At 51.2% G+C, this 15232-nt stretch overlaps 3 long non-coding RNA genes across 3 annotated transcripts; all 3 read right to left on the bottom strand.

Moving 5' to 3' along the window:
• Positions 1 to 4864: 4864 nt before the first annotated feature.
• On the bottom strand, positions 4865 to 5226 carry LOC138120038 (uncharacterized). The gene is made up of 3 exons (XR_011155709.1): positions 5174 to 5226; positions 5026 to 5067; positions 4865 to 4931 (listed from the first exon to the last, which is right to left on the bottom strand). It is a non-coding gene; the product is annotated as an uncharacterized lncRNA (long non-coding RNA).
• Positions 5227 to 9241: 4015 nt separating this feature from the next.
• LOC138120037 (uncharacterized) lies at positions 9242 to 9603 on the bottom strand. Its single transcript, XR_011155708.1, has 3 exons — positions 9551 to 9603; positions 9403 to 9444; positions 9242 to 9308 (listed from the first exon to the last, which is right to left on the bottom strand). It is a non-coding gene; the product is annotated as an uncharacterized lncRNA (long non-coding RNA).
• A 4015-nt stretch (positions 9604 to 13618) lies between these two features.
• Positions 13619 to 13982, bottom strand: LOC138120039 (uncharacterized). The gene is made up of 3 exons (XR_011155710.1): positions 13930 to 13982; positions 13780 to 13821; positions 13619 to 13685 (listed from the first exon to the last, which is right to left on the bottom strand). It is a non-coding gene; the product is annotated as an uncharacterized lncRNA (long non-coding RNA).
• Between the last annotated feature and the right edge of the window lie 1250 nt (positions 13983 to 15232).

Genomic DNA, 15232 nt, shown 5'->3' with positions numbered 1-15232 from the left:
CCCTCCCGGCGAAGCCCGACTCGATGCTCCGCTTTCATCCCCTTGACTTATCTCTCAGACATCCTGAGATGTGAATCCACCTGGGACGCAAAAGAAGACCGCCTCACCATCCTGGAAGCTCCTACCATTGCCGGGCTTTTGTCTTTTAGACGGCTACAATAACAAAAGCCAAACATCGGTACAGGAACTTCGTGGCACATTGGCCAAGCCCCCAACAGTTCCACTACTCACCGTCTCCTAAGAAGGCCGGGGTCCTTGGGCCCCACGCTTTGGCCACGCCCCAAGGGCAATACCGTCATCGCAGGGTAGACCTGAGTTAAGAGGAGAGGAGGTGATGCGGGACTGCTGAAACTTGAGCGGACCCTCGCTCCCTCCCTCTCCAACCCCAACTTGCCGCAACTCCTCGGCCGTCGCCAAAGGCTACCGGGACGATACCTTCGCATGGAAAAGGTAAAGGCTTCATCGCAGAGTCCCATGATACTTGCGGAGGACTCACGAGGGCAGCAAGACAAGTCTGTCAGCCAGTCGGCGAGGAGTTCGGTGTAATACAAGGGGACTACCTGAAACACACAAATGACAATGGATGCTTAGAGCTGTACCAGAACTTGGCACCCAAGGCATAACAAGTGGTTCTTTCCACCAGTGACTTCTTACCTCATTCACTTGACCTTGACTGCTAAGATCTGGCTTTACCTCCTAAGAACAAAGACAAAGAACAATCCTGTAACACAGCCACCATTTATGTTTGCCCTGCAAAGACAAACAGTGACCGACCTTCAGGTGGGAACCCCCTCACACGGTATGGGGCGCTCTGCCGCAGATTTAATCCGTCTGCATCTGCAAGAAAGTGATGACAAAAGTCAAAGAGCTGCAATAGAACTTCACAGCTCCAGCCATCCTGTATCAGTCTAGGAATACCATCTTGAGGCCAAACTACAACCTACCCCACAAATTCCACATCCCCAGGCCTTGTCCTATTACACCCATACTCCACAGTATGCATCAGGGCAGAGCAGCTCTGGGCCAAACCCACTCAGGCACCCGTGACACAGAAGATGACAAACAAGGGGACACAACAAGGAGAGAAAACTCTAGGCTAGATGATCACAAGGACCGAGCAAATGAGGAATGAGATGACCACGGCGAGACTGACGGTGAGCCAACGAGGCTGCAAGAACCCTGGCAGAAGAGGATGATAACAGAAGGATTTATTCCAAGAACCGCAAAGATGGATGCCCGAGAATTGGACGGGTGGAATCCTCTAGCTATCTCCACATTCTTACAAGCCTTCATCCTCTATAATGGATCATTGCAGGGCACAGCTGACAATGCAGCTCAGAACAAGACCTGAAAAGACACCCGACTCAATGTCGCTGAAGAGAGACGTGATCCTGATGCACCTCCAAGCTCACGAGTCAAAGGATCAATGGTATCGGCACCACACTGAGGAACACCAAGAACAGAGATGCTAAGAATAATGCCCAGTGTTTGCGATAAGCATCTCAAAGGGCTAAGGCAAAAGACCTGTGACATGAGATGCACAAAAGACAGAGAACGCACAATAGACAGGTGACATGTACCAGGCCTGCTCTGCCCTGCGCACCTCGGCACTGTGATCAAAAGCAAGACTTAAGCTTTATGGGGCCTAAGGGGCCCCTTCTTGGGTATCCCCACCTCCAAATCTGACTCAAAAATACCTCCTGGTGAGTCCCAACTCAACACCCTGCTTTCACCCCTACTGTGGGTCACAGGTCTCAACTTATCTCTTGGATGTCTGGGGATGTCAATCTGCCTCGGGTGCAAAAGAAGGCTGCATCACCATGCGGGAAGCTCGTGCCTTCACCGGGCTGGTTCTCTCTTAGTCAGCTACAATAAAGAAAACCTGACAAACATCAGTGCATGAACTTAGTGGCACCTCAGCCAAAACCTGTCGATTCTGCCACTCACCGTCTCCTAAAAAGGATGGCCTCCTCAGGCCGCACGCTTTGGCCACGCTCTGAGGCCAACACCATCGTCATCGTCACAGAGTATACCTGGGTTAAGAGGAGACGAGGTGATGCAGCATTGCCGAAACTTGAGTGGGCCCTCGCTCCTCCCTCCCTCCGCAACTCACTGCAACTACCTGGCCGTTGCCGAAGGCAACCTGGACGGCACGTTCAAATGGAAAAGGTAAAGGCTTCGTCACAGAGTCCTGTAATACTTCCGGCGGGCTAACGACAGCGGCGAGCCAGGTCCATCAGCCAGTTGGCAAGGAGTTTCACCATAATACATGGGGACTGCCTGAAGCACACAAATGACAATGGATGCTTAAAGCTTAGAGTGCCAGAACTTGGCATCGAAACAGTAACAACCCGTTAAGTACACCGGTCACCACTTACCTCGCTAACTCGACTTTGACTGCTGACATCTGGCTTTACCTCCTAAGAACAAAGACAAAGAACAATGCTGTAACACAGCCACCATTAACACTTGTCCCACAAACAAACGCTGACTGACCTTCCTGCAGGAAACCCCCTCACCCGGTATGGGGCGCTCTGCCACGGATTTAATCTGTCTGCACCTGCAAGAAAGTGATGACAAAAGTCAAAGTGCTGCATGAGAACTTCACAGCTCCAGCCATCTTCTGACAACCTAGGAATATCATCTAGACGCCAGACTACACCCTACATTACGGATTTAAAGGCCTTGGGCCTTGTTCTATTACACCTATATGCCGGAGTATGCAGCAGGGCAGAGCAGCTCTGGGCCATTCCATGCAGGCACCCGTGACACAGGAGACGACAAAAGAGGGGATGCAATGAGGAGAGAGAACTCTCAGCGAAAAGCGTGACTGCAAGCACATCAAAGGGCTAAGGCAAAAGACCTGTGACACAAGATGCCCAAAAGACACGGCATGCACAATAGACAAGTGACGCAAGATGCACTGCGATTGCTCTGCCCTGCGCACCTCAGCATTGCGATCAAATGTGAGGCTTTCCCATTATGCGGGCTAAGGGGCCCCTTCTTGGACATCCCCATCTCCAAAGCTGACTCAAAACTCCCTCCCAGCAAGCCCCGACCCGACACCCCGCTTTCATTCCCTCCGTGGGTCATATCCCTCAACTTATCTCTCGGACATCTGGGGATGTGAATCTTCCTGGGGCGCAAAAGAAGGCGGCCTCTCGCCGGCCCAGAAGCTCCTGCCATTGCCAGGCTGTTGTCTCTCAGTCAGCTACAATAAAGACAACCAAACATCAGTATATGAGCTTAGTGGCATGTCAGCCAAAACCCAACAATTCCACTACTCACCGTCTACTAAGAGAGCCCGGGTCCTCAGGCCGCGCGCTCTGGCCGCGCTCCAAGGCCGACGCCATCATCGCAGGGTGTACCTGGGTTGAGCGGAGACGAGGTTATGCAGCATTGCTGAAACTTGAGTGGACCCTTGTTCCCCCTCCCTCCCCGACATGCTGCAACTCCTCGGCCATTGCTGAAGGCTACCCAGACGGCACCTTCGCATGGAAAAGGTAAAGGCTTCATCGCAGAATCCCATGATACTTGCAGAGGACTCACGAGGGCAGCGAGCCAGGTCCATCAGCCAGTCGGTGAGGGGTTTCAGCGTAATACAAGGGGACCGCCTGAAACACACAAATGACAGTGGATGCTTAGAGCTGTACCAGAACTTGGCACCCAAGGCATACCAAGTGGTTCTTTCCACCAGTGACTTCTTACCTCATTCACTTGACCTTGACTGCTGAGATCTGGCTTTACCTCCTAAGAACAAAGACAAAGAACAATGCTGTAACACAGCCACCAGTTACACTTGCTGTGCAAACACAAACGGTGACTGACCTTCCTGCAGGAAACCCCCTCACACGGAATGGGGTGCTCTGCCATGGATTTAATCCGTCTGCATCTGCAAGAAAGTGATGAGAAAAGTCAAAGTGCTGCATGAGAACTTCACAGCTCCAGCCATCCTGTGTCAATCTAGGAATATCATCTAGAGGCCAAACTACACTCTACATTACAGATTTAAAGGCCCCAAGCCTTGTTCACTTACACCGATATGCCAGGGTATGCAGCAGGGCAGAGCGTCTCTGGGCCAAACCCATGCAGGCACCCATGACACAGGAGATGACAAACTGGGGGATGCAACAAGGAGAGAGATCTCAGGGTGGAAAACATGACTGCAAGCACATCAAAGGGCTGAGGCAAAAGACCTGCGACACAAGATGCCCAAAAGACACAGAATGTACCATAGACAATTGACACAACATGCACTGAGACAGCTCTGCCCTGCGCACCTCAGCATTGTCATCAAATGTGAGACTTTCCCTTTATGCTGGCTAAGACACCCCTTCTTGCGTATCCCCATCTCCAAAGCTGACGCAAAAATCCCTCCCGGCGAGGCCCGACTCGATACTCCGCTTTCATCCCCTTGACTTATCTCTCAGACGTCCTGAGATGTAAATCCACCTGGGACGCAAAAGAAGACCGCATCACCATCCGGGAAGCTCCTGCCATCGCCAGGCTGGTGTCGCTTAGTCAGCGATAATAAAGAAAACCAAACATCAGTACAGGAACTTCATGGCACATTGGCCAAACCCCAACAATTCTACTACTCACCATCTCCTAAGAAGGCCAGGGTCCTCGGGCCACACGCTTTGGCCACACCTCAAGGCCGACACCATCATCACAGGGTATACCTGAGTTAAGAGGAGACAAGGAGATGCGGCATTGCTGACACTTGAGTGGACCCTCGCTCCACCTCCCTCTCTCCCTGACTTGCCGCAACTCCTCGGCCATTGCTGAAGGCTACCAGGATGGTACCTTCACATGGAAAAGGTAAAGGCTTCGTCACAGAGTCCCATGATACGTGCAGAGGACTCATGAGGGCAGAGAGCCGAGTCCATCAGTCAGTCGGTGAGGAGTTCTGCATAATACAAGGGGACTGCCTGAAACACACAAATGACAATGGATACTTAGAGCTGTACCAGAACTTGGCACCCAAGGAATAACAAGTGGTTCTTACCACCAGTGACTTCTTACCTTGTTCACTTGACCTTGACTGCTAAGATCTAGCATTACTTCCTAAAAAAAAAAAAAAAAAGTCAGAACAGCGCTGTAACATAGCCACCATTTATGCTTGACCTGCAAACACAAACAGTGACTGACCTGCCTGCGGGAACCCACTTACCCGGTACGGGGCGCTCAGCCACGGATTTTATCAGTCTGCATCTGCAAGAAAATGATGACCAAAGTCAAAGAGCTGCATTAGAACTTCACAGCTCCAGCAATCCTGTGTCAATCTAGGAATATCATCTAGAGGCCAAACTACACCCTACATCACAAATTACAAGTCCCTAGGCCTTACCCTATTACACCCATATGCCAAACCATGCAGCAGGGCAGAGCAGCTCTGGGACAAACCCACTCAGGCACCTGTGACACAGGAGATGACAAACAAGGGGACCCAACAAGGAGGAAAAACTCTGGGCTAGATGATCACAAGGACCAAGCAAATGAGGAATGAGATGACTGCGGCGAGACCGACGATGCGCCAACAAGGCTGCAAGAACCCTGGCAGAAGAGGATGATAACAGAAGGACTTATTCCAAGAACCACAAAGATGGATGCCCGAGAATTGGACGGGTGGAATCCTCTAGCTAGCTTCACATTCTTACAAGCCTTCATCCTCTATAATGGATCATTGCAGTGCACAGCTGACAATGCAGCTCAGAACAAGACCTGAAAAGACACCCGACTCAATGTCACTGAAGAGAGACGTGATCCTGATGCACCTCCAAGCTCACGAGTCAAAGGATCAATGGTATCGGCACCACACTGAGGAACACCAAGAACAGAGATGCTAAGAATAATGCCCAGTGTTTGCGATAAGCATCTCAAAGGGCTAAGGCAAAAGACCTGTGACATGAGATGCACAAAAGACAGAGAACGCACAATAGACAGGTGACATGTACCAGGCCTGCTCTGCCCTGCGCACCTCGGCACTGTGATCAAAAGCAAGACTTAAGCTTTATGGGGCCTAAGGGGCCCCTTCTTGGGTATCCCCACCTCCAAATCTGACTCAAAAATACCTCCTGGTGAGTCCCAACTCAACACCCTGCTTTCACCCCTACTGTGGGTCACAGGTCTCAACTTATCTCTTGGATGTCTGGGGATGTCAATCTGCCTCGGGTGCAAAAGAAGGCTGCATCACCATGCGGGAAGCTCGTGCCTTCACCGGGCTGGTTCTCTCTTAGTCAGCTACAATAAAGAAAACCTGACAAACATCAGTGCATGAACTTAGTGGCACCTCAGCCAAAACCTGTCGATTCTGCCACTCACCGTCTCCTAAAAAGGATGGCCTCCTCAGGCCGCACGCTTTGGCCACGCTCTGAGGCCAACACCATCGTCATCGTCACAGAGTATACCTGGGTTAAGAGGAGACGAGGTGATGCAGCATTGCCGAAACTTGAGTGGGCCCTCGCTCCTCCCTCCCTCCGCAACTCACTGCAACTACCTGGCCGTTGCCGAAGGCAACCTGGACGGCACGTTCAAATGGAAAAGGTAAAGGCTTCGTCACAGAGTCCTGTAATACTTCCGGCGGGCTAACGACAGCGGCGAGCCAGGTCCATCAGCCAGTTGGCAAGGAGTTTCACCATAATACATGGGGACTGCCTGAAGCACACAAATGACAATGGATGCTTAAAGCTTAGAGTGCCAGAACTTGGCATCGAAACAGTAACAACCCGTTAAGTACACCGGTCACCACTTACCTCGCTAACTCGACTTTGACTGCTGACATCTGGCTTTACCTCCTAAAAACAAAGACAAAGAACAATGCTGTAACACAGCCACCAATTACACTTGCCCCGCAAACAAACGGTGACTGACCTTCCTGCAGGAAACCCCCTCACCCGGTATGGGGCGCTCTGCCACGGATTTAATCTGTCTGCATCTGCAAGAAAGTGATGACAAAAGTCAAAGTGCTGCATGAGAACTTCACAGCTCCAGCCATCTTCTGACAACCTAGGAATATCATCTAGACGCCAGACTACACCCTACATTACGGATTTAAAGGCCTTGGGCCTTGTTCTATTACACCTATATGCCGGAGTATGCAGCAGGGCAGAGCAGCTCTGGGCCATTCCATGCAGGCACCCGTGACACAGGAGACGACAAAAGAGGGGATGCAATGAGGAGAGAGAACTCTCAGCGAAAAGCGTGACTGCAAGCACATCAAAGGGCTAAGGCAAAAGACCTGTGACACAAGATGCCCAAAAGACACGGCATGCACAATAGACAAGTGACGCAAGATGCACTGCGATTGCTCTGCCCTGCGCACCTCAGCATTGCGATCAAATGTGAGGCTTTCCCATTATGCGGGCTAAGGGGCCCCTTCTTGGACATCCCCATCTCCAAAGCTGACTCAAAACTCCCTCCCAGCAAGCCCCGACCCGACACCCCGCTTTCATTCCCTCCGTGGGTCATATCCCTCAACTTATCTCTCGGACATCTGGGGATGTGAATCTTCCTGGGGCGCAAAAGAAGGCGGCCTCTCGCCGGCCCAGAAGCTCCTGCCATTGCCAGGCTGTTGTCTCTCAGTCAGCTACAATAAAGACAACCAAACATCAGTATATGAGCTTAGTGGCATGTCAGCCAAAACCCAACAATTCCACTACTCACCGTCTACTAAGAGAGCCCGGGTCCTCAGGCCGCGCGCTCTGGCCGCGCTCCAAGGCCGACGCCATCATCGCAGGGTGTACCTGGGTTGAGCGGAGACGAGGTTATGCAGCATTGCTGAAACTTGAGTGGACCCTTGTTCCCCCTCCCTCCCCGACATGCTGCAACTCCTCGGCCATTGCTGAAGGCTACCCAGACGGCACCTTCGCATGGAAAAGGTAAAGGCTTCATCGCAGAATCCCATGATACTTGCAGAGGACTCACGAGGGCAGCGAGCCAGGTCCATCAGCCAGTCGGTGAGGGGTTTCAGCGTAATACAAGGGGACCGCCTGAAACACACAAATGACAGTGGATGCTTAGAGCTGTACCAGAACTTGGCACCCAAGGCATACCAAGTGGTTCTTTCCACCAGTGACTTCTTACCTCATTCACTTGACCTTGACTGCCGAGATCTGGCTTTACCTCCTAAGAAAAAAGACAAAGAACAATGCTGTAACACAGCCACCAGTTACACTTGCTGTGCAAACACAAACGGTGACTGACCTTCCTGCAGGAAACCCCCTCACACGGAATGGGGTGCTCTGCCATGGATTTAATCCGTCTGCATCTGCAAGAAAGTGATGAGAAAAGTCAAAGTGCTGCATGAGAACTTCACAGCTCCAGCCATCCTGTGTCAATCTAGGAATATCATCTAGAGGCCAAACTACACTCTACATTACAGATTTAAAGGCCCCAAGCCTTGTTCACTTACACCGATATGCCAGGGTATGCAGCAGGGCAGAGCGTCTCTGGGCCAAACCCATGCAGGCACCCATGACACAGGAGATGACAAACTGGGGGATGCAACAAGGAGAGAGATCTCAGGGTGGAAAACATGACTGCAAGCACATCAAAGGGCTGAGGCAAAAGACCTGCGACACAAGATGCCCAAAAGACACAGAATGTACCATAGACAATTGACACAACATGCACTGAGACAGCTCTGCCCTGCGCACCTCAGCATTGTCATCAAATGTGAGACTTTCCCTTTATGCTGGCTAAGACACCCCTTCTTGCGTATCCCCATCTCCAAAGCTGACGCAAAAATCCCTCCCGGCGAGGCCCGACTCGATACTCCGCTTTCATCCCCTTGACTTATCTCTCAGACGTCCTGAGATGTAAATCCACCTGGGACGCAAAAGAAGACCGCATCACCATCCGGGAAGCTCCTGCCATCGCCAGGCTGGTGTCGCTTAGTCAGCGATAATAAAGAAAACCAAACATCAGTACAGGAACTTCATGGCACATTGGCCAAACCCCAACAATTCTACTACTCACCATCTCCTAAGAAGGCCAGGGTCCTCGGGCCACACGCTTTGGCCACACCTCAAGGCCGACACCATCATCACAGGGTATACCTGAGTTAAGAGGAGACAAGGAGATGCGGCATTGCTGACACTTGAGTGGACCCTCGCTCCACCTCCCTCTCTCCCTGACTTGCCGCAACTCCTCGGCCATTGCTGAAGGCTACCAGGATGGTACCTTCACATGGAAAAGGTAAAGGCTTCGTCACAGAGTCCCATGATACGTGCAGAGGACTCATGAGGGCAGAGAGCCGAGTCCATCAGTCAGTCGGTGAGGAGTTCTGCATAATACAAGGGGACTGCCTGAAACACACAAATGACAATGGATACTTAGAGCTGTACCAGAACTTGGCACCCAAGGAATAACAAGTGGTTCTTACCACCAGTGACTTCTTACCTTGTTCACTTGACCTTGACTGCTAAGATCTAGCATTACTTCCTAAAAAAAAAAAAAAAAAGTCAGAACAGCGCTGTAACATAGCCACCATTTATGCTTGACCTGCAAACACAAACAGTGACTGACCTGCCTGCGGGAACCCACTTACCCGGTACGGGGCGCTCAGCCACGGATTTTATCAGTCTGCATCTGCAAGAAAATGATGACCAAAGTCAAAGAGCTGCATTAGAACTTCACAGCTCCAGCAATCCTGTGTCAATCTAGGAATATCATCTAGAGGCCAAACTACACCCTACATCACAAATTACAAGTCCCTAGGCCTTACCCTATTACACCCATATGCCAAACCATGCAGCAGGGCAGAGCAGCTCTGGGACAAACCCACTCAGGCACCTGTGACACAGGAGATGACAAACAAGGGGACCCAACAAGGAGGAAAAACTCTGGGCTAGATGATCACAAGGACCAAGCAAATGAGGAATGAGATGACTGCGGCGAGACCGACGATGCGCCAACAAGGCTGCAAGAACCCTGGCAGAAGAGGATGATAACAGAAGGACTTATTCCAAGAACCACAAAGATGGATGCCCGAGAATTGGACGGGTGGAATCCTCTAGCTAGCTTCACATTCTTACAAGCCTTCATCCTCTATAATGGATCATTGCAGTGCACAGCTGACAATGCAGCTCAGAACAAGACCTGAAAAGACACCCGACTCAATGTCACTGAAGAGAGACGTGATCCTGATGCACCTCCAAGCTCACGAGTCAAAGGATCAATGGTATCGGCACCACACTGAGGAACACCAAGAACAGAGATGCTAAGAATAATGCCCAGTGTTTGCGATAAGCATCTCAAAGGGCTAAGGCAAAAGACCTGTGACATGAGATGCACAAAAGACAGAGAACGCACAATAGACAGGTGACATGTACCAGGCCTGCTCTGCCCTGCGCACCTCGGCACTGTGATCAAAAGCAAGACTTAAGCTTTATGGGGCCTAAGGGGCCCCTTCTTGGGTATCCCCACCTCCAAATCTGACTCAAAAATACCTCCTGGTGAGTCCCAACTCAACACCCTGCTTTCACCCCTACTGTGGGTCACAGGTCTCAACTTATCTCTTGGATGTCTGGGGATGTCAATCTGCCTCGGGTGCAAAAGAAGGCTGCATCACCATGCGGGAAGCTCGTGCCTTCACCGGGCTGGTTCTCTCTTAGTCAGCTACAATAAAGAAAACCTGACAAACATCAGTGCATGAACTTAGTGGCACCTCAGCCAAAACCTGTCGATTCTGCCACTCACCGTCTCCTAAAAAGGATGGCCTCCTCAGGCCGCACGCTTTGGCCACGCTCTGAGGCCAACACCATCGTCATCGTCACAGAGTATACCTGGGTTAAGAGGAGACGAGGTGATGCAGCATTGCCGAAACTTGAGTGGGCCCTCGCTCCTCCCTCCCTCCGCAACTCACTGCAACTACCTGGCCGTTGCCGAAGGCAACCTGGACGGCACGTTCAAATGGAAAAGGTAAAGGCTTCGTCACAGAGTCCTGTAATACTTCCGGCGGGCTAACGACAGCGGCGAGCCAGGTCCATCAGCCAGTTGGCAAGGAGTTTCACCATAATACATGGGGACTGCCTGAAGCACACAAATGACAATGGATGCTTAAAGCTTAGAGTGCCAGAACTTGGCATCGAAACAGTAACAACCCGTTAAGTACACCGGTCACCACTTACCTCGCTAACTCGACTTTGACTGCTGACATCTGGCTTTACCTCCTAAAAACAAAGACAAAGAACAATGCTGTAACACAGCCACCAATTACACTTGCCCCGCAAACAAACGGTGACTGACCTTCCTGCAGGAAACCCCCTCACCCGGTATGGGGCGCTCTGCCACGGATTTAATCTGTCTGCATCTGCAAGAAAGTGATGACAAAAGTCAAAGTGCTGCATGAGAACTTCACAGCTCCAGCCATCTTCTGACAACCTAGGAATATCATCTAGACGCCAGACTACACCCTACATTACGGATTTAAAGGCCTTGGGCCTTGTTCTATTACACCTATATGCCGGAGTATGCAGCAGGGCAGAGCAGCTCTGGGCCATTCCATGCAGGCACCCGTGACACAGGAGACGACAAAAGAGGGGATGCAATGAGGAGAGAGAACTCTCAGCGAAAAGCGTGACTGCAAGCACATCAAAGGGCTAAGGCAAAAGACCTGTGACACAAGATGCCCAAAAGACACGGCATGCACAATAGACAAGTGACGCAAGATGCACTGCGATTGCTCTGCCCTGCGCACCTCAGCATTGCGATCAAATGTGAGGCTTTCCCATTATGCGGGCTAAGGGGCCCCTTCTTGGACATCCCCATCTCCAAAGCTGACTCAAAACTCCCTCCCAGCAAGCCCCGACCCGACACCCCGCTTTCATTCCCTCCGTGGGTCATATCCCTCAACTTATCTCTCGGACATCTGGGGATGTGAATCTTCCTGGGGCGCAAAAGAAGGCGGCCTCTCGCCGGCCCAGAAGCTCCTGCCATTGCCAGGCTGTTGTCTCTCAGTCAGCTACAATAAAGACAACCAAACATCAGTATATGAGCTTAGTGGCATGTCAGCCAAAACCCAACAATTCCACTACTCACCGTCTACTAAGAGAGCCCGGGTCCTCAGGCCGCGCGCTCTGGCCGCGCTCCAAGGCCGACGCCATCATCGCAGGGTGTACCTGGGTTGAGCGGAGACGAGGTTATGCAGCATTGCTGAAACTTGAGTGGACCCTTGTTCCCCCTCCCTCCCCGACATGCTGCAACTCCTCGGCCATTGCTGAAGGCTACCCAGACGGCACCTTCGCATGGAAAAGGTAAAGGCTTCATCGCAGAATCCCATGATACTTGCAGAGGACTCACGAGGGCAGCGAGCCAGGTCCATCAGCCAGTCGGTGAGGGGTTTCAGCGTAATACAAGGGGACCGCCTGAAACACACAAATGACAGTGGATGCTTAGAGCTGTACCAGAACTTGGCACCCAAGGCATACCAAGTGGTTCTTTCCACCAGTGACTTCTTACCTCATTCACTTGACCTTGACTGCCGAGATCTGGCTTTACCTCCTAAGAACAAAGACAAAGAACAATGCTGTAACACAGCCACCAGTTACACTTGCTGTGCAAACACAAACGGTGACTGACCTTCCTGCAGGAAACCCCCTCACACGGAATGGGGTGCTCTGCCATGGATTTAATCCGTCTGCATCTGCAAGAAAGTGATGAGAAAAGTCAAAGTGCTGCATGAGAACTTCACAGCTCCAGCCATCCTGTGTCAATCTAGGAATATCATCTAGAGGCCAAACTACACTCTACATTACAGATTTAAAGGCCCCAAGCCTTGTTCACTTACACCGATATGCCAGGGTATGCAGCAGGGCAGAGCGTCTCTGGGCCAAACCCATGCAGGCACCCATGACACAGGAGATGACAAACTGGGGGATGCAACAAGGAGAGAGATCTCAGGGTGGAAAACATGACTGCAAGCACATCAAAGGGCTGAGGCAAAAGACCTGCGACACAAGATGCCCAAAAGACACAGAATGTACCATAGACAATTGACACAACATGCACTGAGACAGCTCTGCCCTGCGCACCTCAGCATTGTCATCAAATGTGAGACTTTCCCTTTATGCTGGCTAAGACACCCCTTCTTGCGTATCCCCATCTCCAAAGCTGACGCAAAAATCCCTCCCGGCGAGGCCCGACTCGATACTCCGCTTTCATCCCCTTGACTTATCTCTCAGACGTCCTGAGATGTAAATCCACCTGGGACGCAAAAGAAGACCGCATCACCATCCGGGAAGCTCCTGCCATCGCCAGGCTGGTGTCGCTTAGTCAGCGATAATAAAGAAAACCAAACATCAGTACAGGAACTTCATGGCACATTGGCCAAACCCCAACAATTCTACTACTCACCATCTCCTAAGAAGGCCAGGGTCCTCGGGCCACACGCTTTGGCCACACCTCAAGGCCGACACCATCATCACAGGGTATACCTGAGTTAAGAGGAGACAAGGAGATGCGGCATTGCTGAAACTTGAGTGGACCCTCGCTCCACCTCCCTCTCTCCCTGACTTGCCGCAACTCCTCGGCCATTGCTGAAGGCTACCAGGATGGTACCTTCACATGGAAAAGGTAAAGGCTTCGTCACAGAGTCCCATGATACGTGCAGAGGACTCATGAGGGCAGAGAGCCGAGTCCATCAGTCAGTCGGTGAGGAGTTCTGCATAATACAAGGGGACTGCCTGAAACACACAAATGACAATGGATACTTAGAGCTGTACCAGAACTTGGCACCCAAGGAATAACAAGTGGTTCTTACCACCAGTGACTTCTTACCTTGTTCACTTGACCTTGACTGCTAAGATCTAGCATTACTTCCTAAAAAAAAAAAAAAAAAAAGTCAGAACAGCGCTGTAACATAGCCACCATTTATGCTTGACCTGCAAACACAAACAGTGACTGACCTGCCTGCGGGAACCCACTTACCCGGTACGGGGCGCTCAGCCACGGATTTTATCAGTCTGCATCTGCAAGAAAATGATGACCAAAGTCAAAGAGCTGCATTAGAACTTCACAGCTCCAGCAATCCTGTGTCAATCTAGGAATATCATCTAGAGGCCAAACTACACCCTACATCACAAATTACAAGTCCCTAGGCCTTACCCTATTACACCCATATGCCAAACCATGCAGCAGGGCAGAGCAGCTCTGGGACAAACCCACTCAGGCACCTGTGACACAGGAGATGACAAACAAGGGGACCCAACAAGGAGGAAAAACTCTGGGCTAGATGATCACAAGGACCAAGCAAATGAGGAATGAGAAGACTGCGGCGAGACCGACGATGCGCCAACAAGGCTGCAAGAACCCTGGCAGAAGAGGATGATAACAGAAGGACTTATTCCAAGAACCACAAAGATGGATGCCCGAGAATTGGACGGGTGGAATCCTCTAGCTAGCTTCACATTCTTACAAGCCTTCATCCTCTATAATGGATCATTGCAGTGCACAGCTGACAATGCAGCTCAGAACAAGACCTGAAAAGACACCCGACTCAATGTCACTGAAGAGAGACGTGATCCTGATGCACCTCCAAGCTCACGAGTCAAAGGATCAATGGTATCGGCACCACACTGAGGAACACCAAGAACAGAGATGCTAAGAATAATGCCCAGTGTTTGCGATAAGCATCTCAAAGGGCTAAGGCAAAAGACCTGTGACATGAGATGCACAAAAGACAGAGAACGCACAATAGACAGGTGACATGTACCAGGCCTGCTCTGCCCTGCGCACCTCGGCACTGTGATCAAAAGCAAAACTTTTGATTTATAGGTCCTAAGGGGCCCCTTCTTGAGTATCCCCACCTCCAAATCTGACTCAAAAATACCTCCTGGTGAGTCCCAAATCAACACCCCGCTTTCACCCCTACTGTGGGTCACAGGACTCGACTTATCTCTTGGATGTCTGGGGATGTCAATCTGCCTCAGGTGCAAAAGAAGGCTGCATCACCATGCGGGAAGCTCGTGCCTTCACCGGGCTGGTTATCTCTTAGTCAGCTACAATAAAGAAAACCAGACAAACATCAGTACATGAACTTAGTGGCACCTCAGCCAAAACCTGTCAATTCTGCCACTCACCGTCTCCTAAAAAGGCTGGGGTCCTCGGGCCGCACGCTTTGGCCACGCTGAGGCCAACGCCATCATCATCATCACAGGGTATACCTGGGTTAAGAGGAGACAAGGTGAGGCGGCATTGTCGAAACTTGAGTGGGCCCTCGCTCCTCCCTCCC

The sequence above is a fragment of the Aphelocoma coerulescens genome, chromosome 18 (genome assembly GCF_041296385.1).
Source record: "Aphelocoma coerulescens isolate FSJ_1873_10779 chromosome 18, UR_Acoe_1.0, whole genome shotgun sequence".
NCBI lineage: Eukaryota > Metazoa > Chordata > Aves > Passeriformes > Corvidae > Aphelocoma > Aphelocoma coerulescens.
This window is presented reverse-complemented; position numbering and strand designations above follow the sequence as displayed.